The following is a 21,599-nucleotide window of genomic DNA, read 5'->3' as shown; positions in this document are numbered from 1 at the left end:
GGTGAGAGACTTGGAGAATAGTGTAGAAATGAAGGTTATTAGGAAGGGGTAACTTAAAGGGTAAAAAGACTCACAATAGTAAGGTATGACAATGGAAAGCCAAAGGATACAATGGATGAAGTAAGTAATGCCTTTACACTAATACCATTGAATGCTAATGACTTGAACTCCCCAATCAAAAAAACATAGACATATGAACCATCTAAATGCTGCCTACATGAGACTCACCTCAGACATAATGAAACAATCAGGTTGAAAGTGAAAGGTTGGAAAAAATATTTCGCGCAAATAGGAACCAAAAAAGAACTAGAATAGTGATACTAATGTCAGACAAAATAGATTTTAAATGCAAAACTGTTATAAGAGATGAAGGTGATTATATATTAATAAAAAGGGCAATTCACCAAGAAGAAATAACTATAATAAATGCTTATGCACCTAACCTGGGTGCCCCAAGATATATGAGGCACACACTGGCAAAACTGAAAGAAGAAATAAAAATCTTTACAATAATAGTGGTAGATTTTAATACACAACTCTTAGAATTGGATAGAACATCTGGACAGAGGATAAATAAAGAAACAGAGAACTTGAATAATATGATAGAGGAACTAGAACTAACATTTATAGAGCATTACATGCCCCAAACAGCTGGATATACATTCTTTTCAAATACCCATGGAACCTTCTTCAGGATGGACCATATGTTGGGTCACAAGACAGGTCTCAATAAATTTAAAAAGATTTAAAATATACAAAACATTTTCTCCAGTGATTATGGAATGAAGCTGGAAATCAATAACAGAAATAAAAAGGGAAAATTCATGAATATATGGAGATTAAGCAACATACTCTTAAATAATCAGTGGGTCAAAGAAGAAATTCCAAGGAAATTCAGTAAATATCTTAAGACAAATAAAAATAAGAACACAGCATATCAAAACTTATGAGACATAGCAAAGGTAGTTTTGAGAGGGAAATTTATAGTCCTCAATACTTACATTAAAAAAAGAATAAAGAGTTAAAATGGAAGACCTAATTGTATACCTGGAGGAATGAGAAGAACACAGCAAACTAATCCCAAACAAAGTTTACGGAAAGAAATAATAAAGGTCAGAGCAGAAATAAATGAAATTGAGAACAAAAAGCAATGGAGAGACTCTACAAGATCAGAAGTTGGTTCTCTAAAAAGATCAGTGAGAGGATGGATATTACCACTGACCCCACAGAAATAAGAGAGTTCATAAGAGGATACTAGGAATATCTGTATGCCAAAAATAGACCACAAAGACAAAGTAGACAAATTCCTAGAAACACACGAACAACCTACACTGACTCTAGATGGAACAAAAGACCTCAACAAAGCAATCACATGTAAAGAGATTGAAATAATCATAAAAATCCTCCAAAGATGAAAAGCCCAGGACCAGATGGCTTCACAGGTGAATTCTACCAATCATCCAAAGATGCTCAAAAACCAATGTTGATCAGCTCTTTCAAAAACTTGAACAGGAAAGAATACTACTTAATTCATTCTATGAAGCTATCACCTTAATATTAAAACCAGCTATAAAAAAAATTACAGATCATTATCTCTAATGTACACAGATGCAAAAATCCTCATCAAAATACTTGCAGTCCAAATCCAAAAGCACATTAAGATAACTATACACCATGATCAAGTGGGTTTTATTCCAGGTATGAAAAGTTTTCAACACAAGAAAATCAATTAGTGAAATAAACCACACTAATAAATTGAAGAAGAAAAATCACATGATCCTCTCAATTGAGATGCAAAAAAGGCATTTGACAAAATACAGCATCCTTTCTTCACAAAAGCACTCCAAAAGATAGGAATAGAAGGAAGCTTTCTCAACATGGTAAAGTACATATATGAAAAACCCACAGCTGGCATTGTACTCAATGGCAAAAAACTGAAAACTTTCCCACTAAAATGAGGACCAAGATAAAGACACCTATGTTGGCCTCCGCTGCGGCACTGCAGGCGGGTCACTGCAGGCGAGTCGCTGCCGGGGATCGGGCCTACGCCACGGCCTGACCGGGGCGGCAGCGGGCGGCTCAAGGCTTGGGGGACGCGCGGTTCGATGGAGGAAAAACCACGGAGACGAGGTCTATGCGCAGGTCTGATTTTATTCGGGAAGTACATGGGGTTTTATAGTGTCATGGAGGCGGGGAGGTTGTGGGAGGGGCATGTCCGCGGGGCAGCTGAGGATTGGCTGCAGAGGCAAGGGCGGACCTGCGGTTTATGACGTAAGCCATTGATGGCAGAGGGGGTTGTTTCCGAGGTTGTGCCGGGGCGGATACGGGATGAGGGTGGTTGAAATGAGGCGGGGAGAACAGCGATCGGCTGGGAGGGGGAAGATAACAGTGGCTGGGAGGAGGGGCAGAGGGAGGCAGCAGCACAAACTGCTGCTGAGAAGGGCCATAATACAGGGAGGTTACGAGGAACAGGCGGGCAAAGTGTAAAGAAGCGAAAGGCAGGGTGGGAGCAGGGGACACACCTACAGTGACCACTGTTATTCAATATTGTGCTAGAATTTCTAGCTAGAGCAATTAGATTAGATACAGAAATAAAAGACACCCAAATTAGAAATAAAGAAGTGAAATTGTTGCTATTTGCTGATATGATCCTGTAACTAGAAAATCCTAAAAAATCAACAATAGAGCCATGAGAACTAATAGACGAGTTCAGCAAATTGGCAGGAAACAAGATTAATACACAAAAATCAGTAGTGTTTCTATACACTACTGATGAACAATCTGAGGAGGAAATCAGCAAAAAATTCTACTTATAATAGTGTCTAAAATAATCATATATTTAGAAATAAACTTGACCAAGGACATAAAGAACCTACATTCAGAAAACTACAAAACATTGCTAAAAGAAACCAAAGTAGACTTACATAAATGGAAGAGCATTCCATGTTCATGGATTGGAAAATTGGAAAATCAGATGTCAGTTCTACCCAAACTGACTTGCCAATTTAATGGAATCTAAATAAAATCCCAACAACAGTCTTTTTTGCAGAAATGGAGACGACAATTATCAAATTAATTTGGAAGGGTAAGGGGCCCACAATGGTAAAAATGTTTTAAAAGAGAATGAAGTTGAAGGACTGCCACTTCCTGAATTTAAAGGTTATTACATAGCTAGAGTGGTAAAACAAAACAAAACAAACAGCAATAACAACAACAAAATAAAAACAGCATGGTACCAGCATAAAGATAGACAATTTGACCAATGGAACTGAATCTGGAACTCAGAACTAGACCTTCACATCTATGATGAAGTGATTTTTTACAAGGGCCTTAAACCCACCACAGTCTATTTAGTTAGTGGTGTTGGGATATTCATAACTAAAAGAAAGAAAGAGAGCCCCTATTTCATACCTTATACAAAAAAACAAAACAAAACAAAATAAAAAACTCAAAAGGGATCAAGGACTTAAATATAAAAGCTACAACCATAAATCTCCTAGATGAAAATGTAGGAAATATTTTCAAGATCTTGTGGTAGGAAGTAGTTTCTTAAATATTACACCCAAAGCATGAACAAAAAAAAAGAAACTTGATAAATGGGACCCCCTAAAAAGTAAACACTTTTGTTCTTCAAAAGACTTTGTTAAGAAAATAAAAGGCAGCCTACTCAATGGGAGAAAATATTTGGAAACCACATATCTGACAATTGTTTGATATCTATGTTATATAAAGTGACCACACAACTCAATGATAAAAAGACAACCAACCCAATTTAAATATGGGCAAAAGGCTTGAAAAGACATTTCTACAAAGAGCATACACAACTTGCTAATGAAAAAATGCTCAACATCACTAGCACTTAGGAAAACGCAGATTAAAACTACAATGAGATACTATTTCACATTATAGAATGGCCATTATTAAAAAAAACATAACTACAAGTTTTGGATGGATGTGGAGAAACAGAAACAGGAACACTCCTTCACTTTGGGTGGGAATGTAGAATGGTGCATCATCTGTGGAAGACAGTTTGTCAGTACCTCAAGAAGCTGAATATAGAACTGCCACATGATCCAGCAATCCCATTACTAGGAATATATTCAGAAGAACTGAAAGCAAGGGTGTAAAGTGACTTTTGCGCACCAATGTTCAAAGCAGCATTATTCACAATTGCTAAATTATGAATTGAGTCCAAGTGACCATCAACTGATGAATGACTAAAGAAAATATGGTATATAAATACAATGGAATAGTATTTAGCTGAAAGAAGAAATGAAATTGAAGTTATATGACAAAATGGATGAATACTGAAGATATTATGCTGAGTTAAATAAGCCAGATACAAGAGGACAAATCTTGTGTGGTCTCATTAATATGAACTGAATACAATGAGTAAACTCAGGGAGGTAAACTCTACAGTATAAGTGACTAGTAAAGAGAATGTGAGTTGAGAATCTTGCTTAATGTATGTAGAATTTTTAATAAAGTTTATTATAGAAGTATATAAATAAATAGAGTTGGGAGTACACATTGTAGTGAGTATAACTAACACTGATGATTTTAAATCTGATTGTGGGTGAGAGGGGTAGTCTGTAGATGCATTAATAAATGTCAATTGAGAGGAAACTAGAGAATAATCTAGGGAATGTGTAAGAGTGATTTTGGTGGAAGATGAAGATTGTGGTTAATAGTATAAATATAAAAATGCTCTTCTTTCATAAACTGCTAAGAATATGGTGGTACATGAAAAAATGACAACTAATGTAACTTATGGATAATAGTTTACAGTAATATTGCAATATATTGCAGCAATGGGTAGAAGATATTTTAATACTAAGGGACAAAATAGGGGAGTTAAAAGGGTATGAAAATTTTCCTTTTGGAGTAAAGAAAATGTTCTAAAATTGACTAAGGTGATGACAACACAACTCTGTGATCAAAATGAGAGCCACTGAGTGTACATTTTGAATGGATTGTACAAAGCATGGGACTGTATAACAGAGGTAATCCAGTGCTGAATGATGAACTGGTTAACAGGACTCAGGAATTTGAGAACATTTTCCCCTGAATGATAATCCCTCTCCTGACTGATAACAAATATATATGGTAAATATATAATACTAAAATAGGGTATTAATTGGGTGAGTTGGGGGAAAATACATCAAATGTAAGATATGGGCTATAGTTAGTAGTAATATTTTGATGATGCTCTTTCATAGTTTGTAACAAATGTTTCACAACAATGCAAAGTGTTGGTGGTGGGGAGATGTATGGAAGCCTTTTATGATGATATGCATGTCTGTTGCATAAATTCAAAAATTTTGCTATACATTTACTGTTTGTGTGTATTGTGTATGGATAATATACTTCAATAAAATTTTATTTTAAAAAATATAGGTCCTTTATTTCCATAGCTTTAAAGTTGTTTTAAAAACATTTATGGTGAGGCATATTATTGATTTTATTATTTCAACAGCTGTTACAAATGAACAGTCTAACCTTTACCCAGTGATCTGCTGGGACTCCTTTATGAATTAACAAGTCCCCTTTATACATGGAAATGTTTCTGGACTCCCTCTTTTGCCCACTGGTCTATAAATCTACTATATCCATCTATGTGTCTCCAATGCATTCTGTTTTGTGAATATAAATCTACTAAACAGATATTTCTGTTGCATGATCTTGGATTGGTATTTATCTGAATTACTTATTTGGAGAATTCAGCAACTCTCTGGCTGAATAAATTCAGCCAACACACCTACACATAAGTATGCAAACTTTGAGTTTCAGTCTCTCATAGGAATTTTTTCCTCCATCTTAAGACTGAGGAGACAACAACATATCTTTCTGAATCTCCATGCAGGTTGATTTAGTTTTTCTAGCCCCTTTCATGGACTGGAGGGCCTTTTAAAGAACAGAATTTGAAAGGGGTTTGCTGGTGGAGGCTCTCTTCCAGTCTCTAAGCTCAAAAGTTTTAAGCCACAGCCACTCCTCCTTTCTCCTAGTAAGAATCCCATACAGCCTATATCCAGGTTTGATACCACCCAGGATGCCACAGCATCATCCAACACTTATTCTCTGGCTTTGAATATCACCTTTGGATCTCATATATGGATCCTTCCTCCCCATCCTTCTTTCCTTCTTTCCTTCTTTCATATTCAAGCACGTTTCATACATCTTTGTGCTATACTTTTATATAAAGAAATTTCAATAGAAGGGGAAGTAGGTTGCTGCCTTAGCCTATCATGTTGCTTGAACTTGAAGTCTCTGCACCTTTTTTTTTTTAAAATAAATTGCTTTATTCACTTTTTTTATCATCCCCCCCCCCGGGTAGCTTTTTTTTTTGTATGCTGTCTGCATCCATTTGCTGAGCACTCTTCTGTTATTCCTCCCCCCTTGCAGCTTGCCTTGCTGTCCACTCTCTGTGTCCATTCACTGCACTGTCTTCTGCATTTTTTTGCTTGTCTCCCTTTTTTTGTTGCATCACCTTGCTGAGTCGGCTCTCTGTGGTGCTTGCGGGCCAGGCGGCACTCCATGGTGCCTGGGCTGGTGGCCCTCCACAGTGTGCAGGTGAGACTGCCTTCACGAGGAGATCCTGGGCCATGAACCCAGGGCCTCCCACATGGTAGACGGGAGCCCAAATGATTGAGCCACAGCTGCTTCCCTTTTTTATTTCATTTTAATCCACTATTTCCACCTATTTTTCTACCTGGTTCCTTTCCTTTCTCCTCAAGTTAGCTATAGAAAAGCATCCCATTTTGAAATTTCTCTATCCCAGTTTTTTGGACTTTTTAGTATTTATTACTATCAACTGTGTAGGAGCACTTATTTTAATAAAATAAAAAGATGAGATTAAGAGAGAGAGATTGCTTGTTGTTTAAATCTTAGTTGTACTTAAAATTGGAGACCTTCCTTGGCATGAATAAGATTAATTCAGGTGGCATTGGAGTGGGAAAAGTGGACATGGTGGCTAATGGGTATGGGGAATGGCAGGAAGAGACGAGATGTGGAGGCGTCTTTGGGACTTGGAGCTGCCCTGGATGGTTCTTCAGGGGCAATCACCGGACATTGTAAATCCTCACAGGGCCCACTGGATGGAATGGGGGAGAGTATGGGCCATGATGTGGACCATTGACCATGAGGTGCAGAGGTGTCCAGAGATGTACTTACCAAATGCAATGGATGTGTCATGATGATGGGAATGAGTGTTGCTGGGGGGTGGGGAGTGGTGAGGTGGGGGTGGAAAAAAAAAAAAAGATTAATTCAATTTAACTACCCCCATTTATTACCTTATTTTAAGGTTTACTTTTCTTGACCAAGTTACTGAAATTCCAGCCTAAGGAAGATTCCACTTAGCACTCATTTTAGTTTCCTCGACTGCTTAAAGTATATACCATTAAATGGTTCAGCTTGATATAGGAATAGGAATTTATTAGCTTACAATTTGAGACTGAGAAAATGTCAAAATCTAGGCATCATCAAGGCAATGCTTTCTTCCTGAAGACTGGCTGTTGTGGTCCTGGGTCCTCTGCCACATGGCAAGTCACATGGCTGCATCTGCTGGTCTCTCCCTTCTCTTTCAGGTTTTGTTGATATCAGCTTCTTGCTTCTGTGACTTTCTCTCTCTCGCTCCCTCTCTTCATTCCATTTTCAAAGGACTCCAGTAACAGGATTAAGACCCACCCTGAACTAGGTGGATCACAACTTAACTGAGGTGATCTCATTAAAAAGTCCTATTTACAATGAGTTTATACCCACAGGAATGTATCAACTTTAAAAATGTATTTTACTGGGGTATAAAAAACTTCAAACCACCACATTCCATTCTCTGGACCCTAAAAAGAGATGTTCTCTTTATATACAAAATATATTTGCTCCATCAAAATATCCCAAAAGCCTTAAGTGATTTCAGTAACAATATTAAATACAAATTCTCCTCAAAATCAATTATAGGTGTGGTCTGTCCTGGGACACAATTCCCCTTGTCTGTGGACCTGTGAAACCTAGAAAAGAAGTCATATGTCTCCAGTATACAATGGAAGGTCAGGCATAGGAAAATCATTCCCATTCCCATAGGGAGAAAGTGGAATAATTTTTGTATCCAAAATGTTTATTGAGATGGTATCCCATTTATCTTCCCTCAGGATGCTTTTAATGCTGCTCCCATCTGGAGGAGCATCCTTATGCTAGACTTGCTTTTTCTACAGAAGATTGGCAGAGGACAGTGGAGCAATCAACACACAAAATTACTCTTTGTGCATGGGCTAAGACCATGGTGACTTTATAACATCCTGAGCATTTAACATATATGAAGTAGGATCACAGGTCCTTAACAATTCCAAAATCCTACAGGGCATATTACATTACATTACATTACATTACATTACATTACATTACATTACATTACATTACATTACATTACATTACATTATATTATATTATATTATATTATATTATATTATATTATATTTCAAGGTCTGAGAGTCACCTATGGAATGATAATTTTCCCTCCAGGTCTGATGGAACAGCAACACCACCCCTTCCAAGGGCTTGTACAGTGGCCACGCTCTTCTCAAGCACTGGAGTAAAGGCTACACCCTCCAAGAAACCTGGGGTGGTGGCCAGACTCCCCACAGCCACGAGGGAATAGGCTTCACTTTCTGAGAACAATGGGTGGTAGCATTCTTTATGAATAAAAGGGTGGAAAGTCTTCCTACTCTAAGCTCTGGGGCTGACTCACCCTATACACACAAAAGGATGGACCAGCTTTCTTGGTCCAAGAAGATGCCTTTGGAGCTTGCACATTTTGCCTTTGCAGTGAATTTTCTTTCAATCTGTCCCTTTTAGTCCAGGCCAGCAGTCATTTCATTCATACAAATCTGAAAAAAACTTATTGATTTTGCATATAATACACAGAGGTCCAAACCAACAGACAGTAGGACTTTCCACAGATCCTCCAGGATAGTTGCACCTCCAATCCTAACTTGGACTAAAATGGTTGACTTGATCTATGTCCAGTTAAATCCTTACATGGAACACTATTCTCTGTGAACTCACCTTCTGGAAGCTCAGAAATTTCCAAACCATTAATTTCTGGTTTCTTTGTGCCCAGGAGTTCTGTTCTCAGCTTATGCCTTTCCTCTCACAATTTACTCTAAGCTACAAGGAAAAGCCAGGCTGCACTTTCCACACTTAGCTTGGAAATCTCCTCAGTTAAATATCCAAGCTCATCATTCTCAAATTCTTACTTTCATCCAACATCAGAACTCAGTTTTGCCAAGTTCTCTGCCACTTTAAAACAAGGATCATCTTCCCTCAAGTTTCCAATAACACATTCATCATTTCTGTCCCAGGCCTCATCAGAAGTACCTTTTGTGTCCACATTTCTATGAACAGTCTCTTCAAGCATCTCACAATTCTTCCAGCTTCTACCCATTATGAAATTCCAAAACCATTTCTGCATTTTTGGTATTTGCAATAGCAGCACCCCACTCTCTTGGTACCAAAATTTGTTTAGTTTCCTGGGCTGCTTAAAGCAAGTACCATGAAACAGTTCAGCCTGGTCAATGGGAATTCATCTGCTTACAGATTTGAGGCTAAGAAAATATCCAAGTCAAGGTATTATCAGGGTTATTCTTTCTTCCCCAAAACCAGAGGCCAGCAATCCTTGGCTCCTCATTAAATGGTAGTGTCTGTTGGTCTCTCCCTTCTCTTCTGAGTTCCATTGCTTTCAGCTTCTTGCTTTCATGGCTTTCTCTCCCAAAAGGTCCTCAAGTCTCCCCTGTCCAGACACAACAGGACAAATATTGTATGATCTCACTGTATTGAAACAGTTACAATAAACAAACTCATGGAGTCAGAATCTAGAATATAGGTTGCCAGGGGATGGGGTTGGATTAGAGAATAGAAAGTTAAGACTGTATTTTATGCATGATTGTTCTGTAAATCCACAACTTCTCTAATAAAGAAAAAGAATACTTTTTTTTTCAGAAAAGTTTCTATTTACACTGTTTTACACCCACAGGAATGTATTAACTTTAAGAAAATCTTGTTTTGGGTACATGCAGCTTCAAACTACCACAGCACTGAACTCAATCTAAAGTAGGGGTTCTTAACCTTTTTGTTCCATGGACCCCTTTGCCAGTCAGGTGAAAATCATGGACCCCTTACTAAGTCCACACTACGCTGTGTATTATTTAATAAATATACCACACTCTCACCAACACATCTCCACAAGAATAATATTTTCTGAATTTCAATTTAAGCTCCCAGACTCCTTGTTAAGAACTCTTGATCTAAAGGAAATTGCAGACCTGCCCCAAACTAGCATTTTGACTGTGGAATCCCAAAGCATTTTCTCTAGTCATAGGCAAATTTCAGTTGAAAGTCACATTTCAAGACCAGAAACTACCTGCCTCAAAGATCAAAGAAAGAGGTACTACATGTGATAAATGCAACAATCTAGTTATCATATAATGTGTTCATTGTGGAGACTTTTATTAGATATCCTTCCTTTAACTCAGATTTCTTTTCAATACACAATGTTGATGATTTGTGAAAAAAGGTGAATGGTGGTAGACTTCTCTAAAAAGGATTTTCCCAAACCCTTGTTGAGAACATTATTAAATGATCAACTGAGTATCCAATTTAAGTAGTTTTATTACATTCCTTTTTATAGATGACAAAATTTATTTCACTAATCTCCTGCTGTTAGACAATTAGGTAGCTTCAAGTTAAGAAAGAACAGATTGTTGTGTTATGGTTTTTTATGCTTTTAAGTCTCACATTGTTTTGCTATTATAAACACTAATGAAATGAATACAGCACATACTTCTTTGTGAAGTTATCCAGTTGTCATATATATTACAAATATTATTTCCCAATTTGTTAGATGCTTTTAAACATCATTCATGAGGGTTTTTATATAAACCTCCAACAATTTTAAAAAGGTGTTCCAGTTATATGAAAACTGTCTCTGTTGTAGGTCCAAGAGTTCTCACTGTTTTTAATCAAGTGAATATGGATATATTAAACCAGTTGTTCTGTTCAAGAAACACAGAGTAAGTAAAGCTATGAGTCAGAATGAAATACTGAAGAACCATTACCACTTAAAGTTGAGGAAAACTTATTATCCTGTGATTTAGGACTCTCTGACATGAAGGGGAAAGGTTTCAGTCAGAAGGAATGTTATTGTGGGGATACATGATTTCTCATTCTCAACAACAGGAGTGATAAAATCCATGTTTTATTTGAATAGTGTGTTTCATCCTATTTTTTTTTACAAAATATAGGACTGTTTTAGTCAGGTTTCTCTAGATTAATAGAACCAACATGTGATATCTGTAAATAGTATGAGATTTTTATAAAATTGTCTCACATGACCATGGGAATGCACAAGTCCAATTTCTGTTGGACAGACTGCAAGCCAAGGACTCCAATGAAGATCTTTAATGAGTTCTTCAGGAGACACTAGCTGTCTAAGGTAGAGATGAGGCTATTGGTCAATAACAAGAGTAGCTGGGGATAGTGACTGATGGCTATCAACAGAACAGGTCATCTTATCCACTTGATTATTAAAACCATTCTCAGATGAAGTCACCCTCTGGTGAACATTCAAGTGAGACACAAATATTTTTATGATTTTTGCCATTCAGGAAGCTCTATCCACATACCTCTCCCCCAGATGTCTTTGTCACCAATTTCCCAATCATGTTCCTTCCAAGTTCCTGACCATTCAGCCAAACTATTGGCAACAGCCCATGAATCAGTACAAATGCACCTCTGGTCATTTCTCCTTCCAAGCAAAATAAACAACCTGATGTTCTGCTCAAAGTTCTATCTACTGGTAGGATTTCCCCTTGCCACTGTCCTTCAGGGAAGTCACAGAAAGGGACTGCAATGCTGCTGCTGTCCACTTTTGGGTGGTACTTGCATATCATGCAGAACCATCTGTAAACTTATCTTGAGTTTTCTCTTCCTCAATCAACTGATTGTAAGGAACTCCTCCAAGAGAACATAGCTGTGGGCTGGGAATGAGAAAGTAACACATCAGGGATGGTGACCATGGCCATTTGTACCACTTCCTCAAGTAAGTTACTTGTGCCTTCAGGACCCATTTGAGCTCTGTCTTGTATATAACCCTTCCATTTTATGATAGAGTGCTGTTGGGCATACTCAACTTTATGGTTTGGCACAACAGACAATACTCAGCTCATAATAGGCAACTCAGATCTAATGATAACTTGGTGGCCCGTGGCTAAGACTTCAGTCTCTACTAAGACCCAGTAGTAGGATTATAGCTATTTCTCAAAGTTAGAGTAGTTATCTATAGAAGATGGCAGGAACTTTTTCCTAAATCCCAAGGGTCTGCTTTGTGATTCTCTTTTAGAGGCCTATCAAATGCTCTAAACAGCCTCTCTGATGCTGATGCTTCCAGCACCATTGGATCTGCAGGATCATATGGCCTAAGTGACAGGGCAGCTTGCATGGCAGCCTAGATCTGTCACAAAATCTTTTCTTTTTCTGGTCCCCCCTCAGAACTATCAGCTTTTCTGGTCATCAGTAAATGGACTGGAGTAGCACACCCAAATAGAAATATGTTGTCAACAAATTCTGAAGAGGCCAACTAAGTGTTGTGCCTCTTTTTTGGTCACAGGAAGGGCCAGATTCAGCAACCTATCCTTCACTTTAGAAGGGATATCTCAACATGTCCCACACCGCTGGACACCTAGAAATTTCACTGAGGTGGAAGGCCCCTGTATTTTTGTTGGATTTATCTACCATCCTCTCTCACAAATGACTTACCAATAAATCTAGAGTAGTTGCTACTTCTTGCTCACTAGGCCCAATAAGCATGATATCATCAATATAGTGGACTAGTGAGATGCCTTGTGGGAAAGAGAGACAGTCAAGCTCCCTGTGGACAATATTATGACATAGGGCTGTAGAGCTGATAGGCCCCTGAGGTAGGACAGTGAAGATATATTGCTGACCTTGTCAGGTGAAAGAAAACTGTTTCTGGTGATCCTTATAAAGGAAAAAACAATTGCCAAATCAATAGCTAGATGTCAGTACTAGGGGATGCATGAATTTGCTCAAGCAATGATACAGCAGCTGCAATTGGAGTCACCAGCTGGTTAAGTCCATGAAACTCATTCTTATCCTCTGAGAGCCATCTCTTTTCTACACAAGCCAAATATGAGATTTGAATGGGAATGTGGTGGGGATCACAAATGCCACATCCTTCAAATCCTTGTTGGTGTCACTGATCTCTGAAATCTCTCCAGGAATCCAGTATTCCTCTTGATTTACTATTTTGTCAGGTAGGGACAGTCCTAGTGGCTTCCACTTAGGTTTTCCTACTCTTATAGCCCTCACTCCATGAGCTGGAAAAAGTGTAGGGATTCTACCACTTTCTGAGTATGTCTATTCCAATTATGCATTCTATTCATAATATGCATCCCATTACTATGGGAAAATAACCATAGAATGGGACTGGGGACTCACTGGATTTTTTGTGAGGTGGACATAAGCTAAAACTCCACCCACCACCTTACCTCCATAAGTTCCTATTCTCACTGATGGAACACAATGACTTTTTGGTCTCCTGAAATTAATTAATTTCATTTCTGACCAGTTTCTAATAATCCCTGAAATGTCTGATCATTTTTTTTTCTCCAATGCACATTACCCTGGTAAAAGGCTGTAAGTCTCTTTGGAGAATGCTGGGTAGAATATTAACAATATAATTTTTTTTGCCAGTGTCCCAGGATCCTTCCCAAAGGGAACCTGACCTCCCCATCATTTAAGGGCTCTGGGTCTGTAAACTGTCCCAAGTCTGGGAATTGATTAAGAGGCTGTGACTTTCTGTTTCTGTAAGTCAAGTTAGGCTTTTGTTCACTCGACCTGGAACTCTTTTGCTTATACAAATCAAGTAGCAATTGAGTAAACTGCAATTTTACTCAAAAAACTATTTTGCTTCTAGTTTTTCCCATAATCTATTAGCCAACACCAAAGTCTACACATGTCAGAATAATTTCTGCTTAGTAGGCCCATATCAATAAATTCATCCTGATCCAACTCGATATTCCTTCCATCATTATCCCATACCCTTGACATCCATTCCCACACATATTTCCCTGATATCTGTCTATATAAATTGGAAAACAAACATGCAGTTCTTTTAGAGTATAGTGTACTTCCTCATGGGTCACACTTTATACTTCACCTTTGGGGGTTTCTTGTGGCTGTAGTCTAGGTATAGTTCTGGGAGAAAAGAAGGGTGGTGGCGATGAGTAAGGGAAAGCATTAGCTGCATCTTACAAGTCAATTACCTCAGGGCATTTTGTTACAATTTCATCTGGTGAGACAATATTGATCTTTTTAGGTGAAGTTGAATGGCAGACTCCTCAGGGCAAGGTGGAGTTTGGATGGTTGTCTTCTCAGGGCAGGAAGGAAGTCGGGATTCCTTGGGGCAGGCTCAGAGTTGAGTAGTGCAGGCTGAGGTTGGGTGGTGCAGGGTTGAGGATGGATTGACCTCTTCTCATGGTCAGGAGGAGGTTTGATGGCTGTCTCTTCAGGGCAGATCATTACAGGATTATCTGTCAAAATTTTAGCAGAATTTAGGGTCTCAATGTTCCCACTGCCATGATTATCAACCCATATGTCTCCATCCCAATCCTGAAGATTCCAATCCTTTCCAATAAATGCCCTCTCTTTTTAACAGCAGACACCCAAAGGGTTGAGATTTTTTAACACTTTTTTTTATTAAAGTTGATAGATCACAAAGAACATTACATTAAAAAACATAAGAGATTCCCATATAACCCACTCCCCATACCCCACCCCCATCATTTTTGTAAATTGTATTTTTTTAAAGATATATACATCTGGAAGGTTGAGATTTTAGTTTCTGTTTTAGCTCTGCTACTAGCACAATGAGACTCTGAGTCTGGTTTTCAGAGATTTCAAGTCTGAGCTTGCACAAAACAAGATTTTCTTTCAGGGCACAGATAGAAAGTTTCCCATCATGCAAATGGTGCTTAAGTTGCAAATTTGAAGACTTATCCCTTTCTTTTGTAATTGTACCCAGCATATTTAGGAACAGCCAGCTAATATCATTGTACCTTTTAACTCCACAAAACTTTTTTGAGGTATTGAAAACAATTTCACCCAGAGCTTTGCCTCTTAAAAGTATGGAAGTAGTTGTATATCATATCCAGTGTTGAGATATTTTGTGTATTTCTATTGTCAATTTACACCATAAACTGTCAGTGGCCTCTTTTTTTTTTTAAGATTTATTTTATTTATTTATTTCACTACCACCCCTCTTTATTTGCAGTGGCTACCTGCTTTCTGTCCATTTTCTATGTGCTCTCTGTGTCTGATTGTCTTCCCTTTAGGAAACACCAGGAACAGAACCTAAATCACTTGAACCACCTCAGCTCCCTGGTTTTTGTCTCTCATTGTCTTTCCTTTTTGTGTCTCTTTGTTGCATCATCTTATTGTGTCTGCCCAGTTCACCTGCCCATCATGCCAGCTTACCTTCTCCAGGAGGAACCAAGAACGAACCCAACTGGGTAGGAGCCCAATCACTTGAGCCACATCCACTTCCCTCAGTGGCCTCTTGATTATTAGAAACAATCGTTAATGTCCTTGAATCTATTCAGAGTAGAGGGCCAATTTCAAAAACCACAGAAACAATTCAGAAATCCCACTGTTAAGATTCTGTTTCTCAAGAACCATTCCTGGCACCAAGCTGTATTAGTCAGCACTCTCTAGCAAACAGAACCAACAGGACATATCTGTAAATAGTATGAACTTTTATATAATTGTCTCATGCAACCATGGGGATGCACAAGTCCAGATTCTGTAGGGTAGGCTGCAAGCCATGGACACAGATTAAAATCCTCAATGAGTTCCCCAGGAGTTACTGGTTTTCTGAAGTAGAGATAGAAATTCTCTTTCTGAAAGCTGAAGTCACTTCACCTTTCAAGGTCTTTAACAGGTTGGATGAGACACCACTAATTGCTTACAGAAATCTCTTCTGTTGATTGTAGATGTAATCAGCTATCTATGCAATCAACTCACTGATGATTAAAGTCCATGAAATGTCCTTGTATTACAATTAGCTTAATGTTTATTTGACCTAACAACTAGGCATCATTACCTGGGCAATTTGACTCATTAGCCTAACCATTACTCTAGGTCAAAGTAATGGACATTTTAAAACACAATAGAAATTAATCATGAAAATACTTCCCAGAAAGGTGGTAACCGTTTACTTTCTCATTGTAAATATCTCACTTTGTTGCCTATTTATGAGTTATTTGATATTATTTCTACTGCACAGTTACTGCCATAGAAATTAATTTTAAGCAAACATATTGATGTGACTTTGAAGAATACTAGTGCATAATGACAGGGAAATAATTGTTTTTCCACTATGCCATATTTTTGACCAGTTTCCATATAGCATCACAAAATATCACATACAAATATAAAAAAAGACATTATATAAGAAATGCAGCCATATGTCCTTTTTTAATAAGAAATTAATATAACTTTATTATATAAAACATTAATATTAGAGATAGTAAATACTAAATTTTATATTATATACTCACTTTCTTTTATACCCATACTTACTAATTTTACTTAACTTTTCTAAACAAGGATTATGAGAAATAAGACAATAACTACTTGAGAAAAACACCCAGTATTTTCTATATCAGACTACATAATCAATATGTATCCTCAAATAATGATAACACATTTTCCCTACAGTTTCTCCTTGAATGATTAAATTTCTTAATTCAAACTTTTGGTGGCCTAAACAACACAGAATTTGCTCATGTTGGGAGGGAATTTAGATTAACAATCTTCCTTTTGAACAAACATAATTAAATCCAAGCTATTTGCCCATGTATTTAGAAAAAAGTGACATTTTCTTTAATAATATATTGTTAAGGATATATTTCTATAATGTTCCTTATTAAGCAAGGGATTAATAGCTTCTTTGCTCATGAATCAGAAAAGTCCTTATAAATTTCAATCTCCCCACTGCCTTGTGAGATTACTAAATATAACTATAAGCATATGAGTAGATAAATATTATATGATGAAGTCAGCATTTTTCACAGTCATAAACAGGCAACCATCTGTGTGGATCCAGAGCAAGGAGAATATGGCTAGGATTAGACTTCCATTGGAAATCTCCCAGAATTTTTCCAGAAAAGTGTTCTTAAATATAACAGATTACAATCATGTGCATAAGTTAAGAAACTTTTGAAATATATGTTTGAATTTCAAATAATTCATATTGCAGACCCCTTCAAAGTTCAAGGACAGAGAAATAGGAAAATAAATGTGACTTATGTATGGGGTATTAAGAGGTTAATGGGATACCTAAGGCATATTGAAATCTGATTCTATACTCAAAAGAGTATATTCAAGTACATTGGTATCCCCCTAAGAAGTCCTCATTGAGGAGGAAGCAGCAGAAATTGTGCATGGATAGAGAATAGGATGAGGGTAATCTGACTAGTCTAATATTTGAGAAAATAATCAGTATGCATGTATACCTTTTTGGGGCTCACTTCTGGACTCTGAGTAGAGTGTGAGTGGATTATTGCTTCCACTGATCCTGTATTTACTTACAATTTTGTTATTTCCTTCATCCTGGATTTTTTGGCATTGATTTTGATTTTTTAAATAGTGCACTAAAATATTATTTATGTTGATTGCCAGATTTTCCTGTGTTTCCTTGAATTATGCAGCAGAGATGCATGTGATCTTACTTCTTGCTCAGAGCACTTGCTCCCATTACTGTATAAGATTATTTACTCATTCCCAGGGGCTCAGCATAATCATGTGGCCACTAAACAAATCAGAAGTTCTTTCTATAGTCTCCAACCACACCTTTACCACCACGGCCAATTTTTCATGCTTTTGCCATGTTCCCTCTTTCTTACCAAAAACCCTAAACATATTCTGTTCCTAGGTTTTCTTCTCCCAGCTAGTTGTAGATAAGATAATGGGTAATATATGTTGGAATATTGCACATGAGTGTTGATAAGGCATTATGGGTTGAATAATTTCCCCCACAAAATTTGTTCAAGGCCTAACTCACAGTCCTATAAATCTGAGCCAATTCATAAACAGGATTTTTAAAGATGCTATTAATGACGGGGAAATCAAACTGAATCAGGCTGAACCTTAAACCATCTGATTTGATTAAAGTCCTTAATTTTAAACAGAGAAAATATAGACCCTGTAGAAAGAGATAGATTAGAAAGGGGCAGCCACATGATGGAGAGAGATTGAGTTCTGATTGCTAGAATGTCACCACCAGAACACTTCAGATATCAGAGAATGCATTATTTTGCATGCATTATCTTGCTTACACTTTGATTTTGGACTTCTAGCCTCCAAAATTGTGAGAAAATAAATTCTTGTTGTTTAAGCCAATTGGTCTGTAGTACTTTGTTACAGCAGCCCTGTCAAATTAAAACAATGGGTAATTATATTAGTATTCCTACTGTACATGTATTTGTTTTAAATAGTATCAACCTAGAGATATAATCTCTTCTCATTCATTCACTATAGAAATATGGGCTAAGCACTTATGTCCAGACATAACTGGGGAAATGGCTATGAACAGAGCAGAAAAATTTCCTGTCATGTGGAATTTACATTATGGCACAGGAATAAAGATATAGTCATGAATGGAGTGGTGGTGGCATTTCATGTACTTTTTATTCATAAACTTTTTATTTTGAAATACTTTCAAACTTATAGGACAGTTGTAAAAATAATACAAAACCCATAAAGAGAACTTCAACACATACCCTCTCCAGAAACACAGATACACAAATTTAAACATTTTGCCACATTTTATCTATCAATCTATCTATCTGTCTGTCTGTCTATCATCAATATCTATCCATCTATCAATCTATCTATTCTTCTATTTCTAAATAGATTATATACATTATGCTATTTTAACTCATAATACTTTCCTGTACATTTCTTAAGAACAAGGATATTAACTTATATATAACCTCTTAAGTACAGTTGTCAAGTTCAAGAAATTTAACATTGGTATAAAGCTTACAATCTATATTCCAGTTTTTTCATATGTACCAATAATGTCCTTTTGAGCCTTTTCTCTTTCATTATTAGATCCAGTCCAGGATAATAAATTACACTTAATTTTCATCTCTTTAGTTGCTCTTTTTTAATTTGTAGAAACATACATACAACACAATCTTGCCCATTTAACCACTCCCAAGCACACCATTATGCTTAACATCTTAAATCTATAAAAAGCTAATTAGGTTTTATTCCAATGTAACATCATTAGCATACATAACTATATTCTTATACCCCTTAGACTCCCAATTTTATGTAGTTGTCACAAATTGCATATTTATACTTTGAGTCCAAAAGCCATTGATTTATTATTACTTTTATGCATTTACATTTTAGTTCCTGTAGGAACTAGAAAGTGAAATTACAAACCAATAATACAATATTATGGGCATTAATATTTACCCATAGGTTGTTACCTTAACTTGATATCTTTATTTCTTCATACTGCTTTAATCTATTGTCTACTGATCCTTCCTTTCAACCTAAAGAGATTCCTTCAGCATTTCTTGTAGGGCTAGTCTAGGGGTGACAATCTCCTTTAGTTATTGTTTATCTAGAAAGTCTTAATCTCAATCACTTTCTAAAACATTTTTATTGGATATAGAATTCTTGGTTAGCAATTTTTCTTTCAGGACTTTTTTTTTTTTAAGATTTTTTAATTAATTAATTTATTTATTTCTCTCTCCTCCCCCCATCTGTTCTCTGTGTCTATTTTCTGCATCTTCTTCTTTGTCTGCTTCTTTTGTTGTCAGTGGCACAGGAATCTGTGTTTCTTTTTGTTGTGTCATCTTGTGTCAGCTCTTCATGTGTGCGGCACCATTCCTGGGCAGGCTACACTTTCTTTCCATGTTGGGCAGCTTTCCTTACGTGGCGCACTCCTTGCACATGGGGCTCCCCTACACAGGGGACACCCCTGCGTGGCATGGCACTCCTTGCGTGCATCAGCACTGTGCATGGGCCAGCTGCACACAGGTCAAGGAGGCCCGGAGTTTGAACCGCGGACCTCCCATGTAGTAGATGGATGCCCTAACCACTGGGCCAAGTCTGCCGCCTCTTTCAGGACTTTTAAAGCATCACCCCACTGCCTTATTGTTTCCAAGGTATTTTTTTTAAAGAAAAATTAGCACACAATTTTATTAAGACTCATTTGTATGTAATACAGTCCTCATGTTTTGCAATTTTCTCTTTATCTTTGGCATGTATACAGTTTGATCATATGTCTTGATTTTTTAGTTTGCTAAGGTTACCAAAGCAAAATGCCAGAAATTAGTTGGTTTTTATAAAGGGAATTTCTTCAGATAAAAGCTTACAGTTCCAAGTTCACCAAAGGTTGACTGCTGGCCAATCCCAGAGTGTGCCACATGGCAAGACAAAACGATGGCTCTCAATCTAGGTCTCTGCATTTTTCTTCAGGCTTCTTTCTACTCAAGCTCAGTTGTGGGCAATCAATCACATGGTATGGTACATATCTTCAGCTTTGAGTTGCTCCATGGGTCTGCCTCCCATTGGATTCTTACTGTGCTCCCTGATCCCAATTTCCAACCTCTCTCTCAGCTGATCCCAAAGTCCTCTTTCACATGGCAGGGAAAAATAGTAACTGTCTTTCTCTGTGTATTTCTGCTTTAGTTCTCAGTGTATATAAGACCCCAGCAAGAGGATTAAGACCCAACCTGGGTCATGCTTCACTGATGCAATACAATCAAAGTGCCCCACACCCACAAAAATGGAGTAGTTCTAAGAACACAGTTTTCTGGGATTCACAAAAGGATTTCAGACTATCACACTTGATGAATATCTATTTAGGTTTTACTTTGTTCATTGAGCTTCTTATATGTGTATATTCATATCTTTCATTAAGTTTGGGAAATTACTTAACCATTATGACTTTGAATATGCTAACTAACCCTTTCTCTCTTTCTTCTTCTGGGACTCCCACAATGCATATATTGGTACCCTTGGTTCTGTCCCATAGTACTCTAGCTTCTGAGGTTCACTTTTCTTCATTCCCCCCCACCACCTTTTTTTTACTCCTCAGACTGAATAATTTCAATTGCCTTATCTTTAAAGTCACTGATTCTTTCTTCTGCTAGCCCCAATCTGCTGCTAAACCTCTGTAAGAAAATGTTTATTTCTGTTATTGTGACCCTTAGCTCTATTTTCTTCTTTTTCATGATTTTTCTCTCTTTATTGATATTCTTTTTGTGTTTATCTACAATTTTCCTCATGTCCTTTATTTCTTTGCCCATATTTTCTTTAGCTTTCTAAGCATTTTTAGGACCATTTTAAAAAAATGTTTGTCTGCTGTGTCCTGGGTCTGGTGCTACCCATTGATGGTTTCTAATACCTTAATCTTCTCCTTTGCATAGGCTATAGCTTCCTGTTTCTTTGCATGTTTTGCAATTTTTGTTGCAACCTGGAAATTTTACTATTTTAATGTATTATCTCTA

The sequence above is a fragment of the Dasypus novemcinctus genome, chromosome 2, assembly GCF_030445035.2.
Source record: "Dasypus novemcinctus isolate mDasNov1 chromosome 2, mDasNov1.1.hap2, whole genome shotgun sequence".
Lineage (NCBI taxonomy): Eukaryota > Metazoa > Chordata > Mammalia > Cingulata > Dasypodidae > Dasypus > Dasypus novemcinctus.
The sequence above is the reverse complement of the archived record's forward strand: the minus strand, read 5'-3'. Positions refer to the sequence as shown.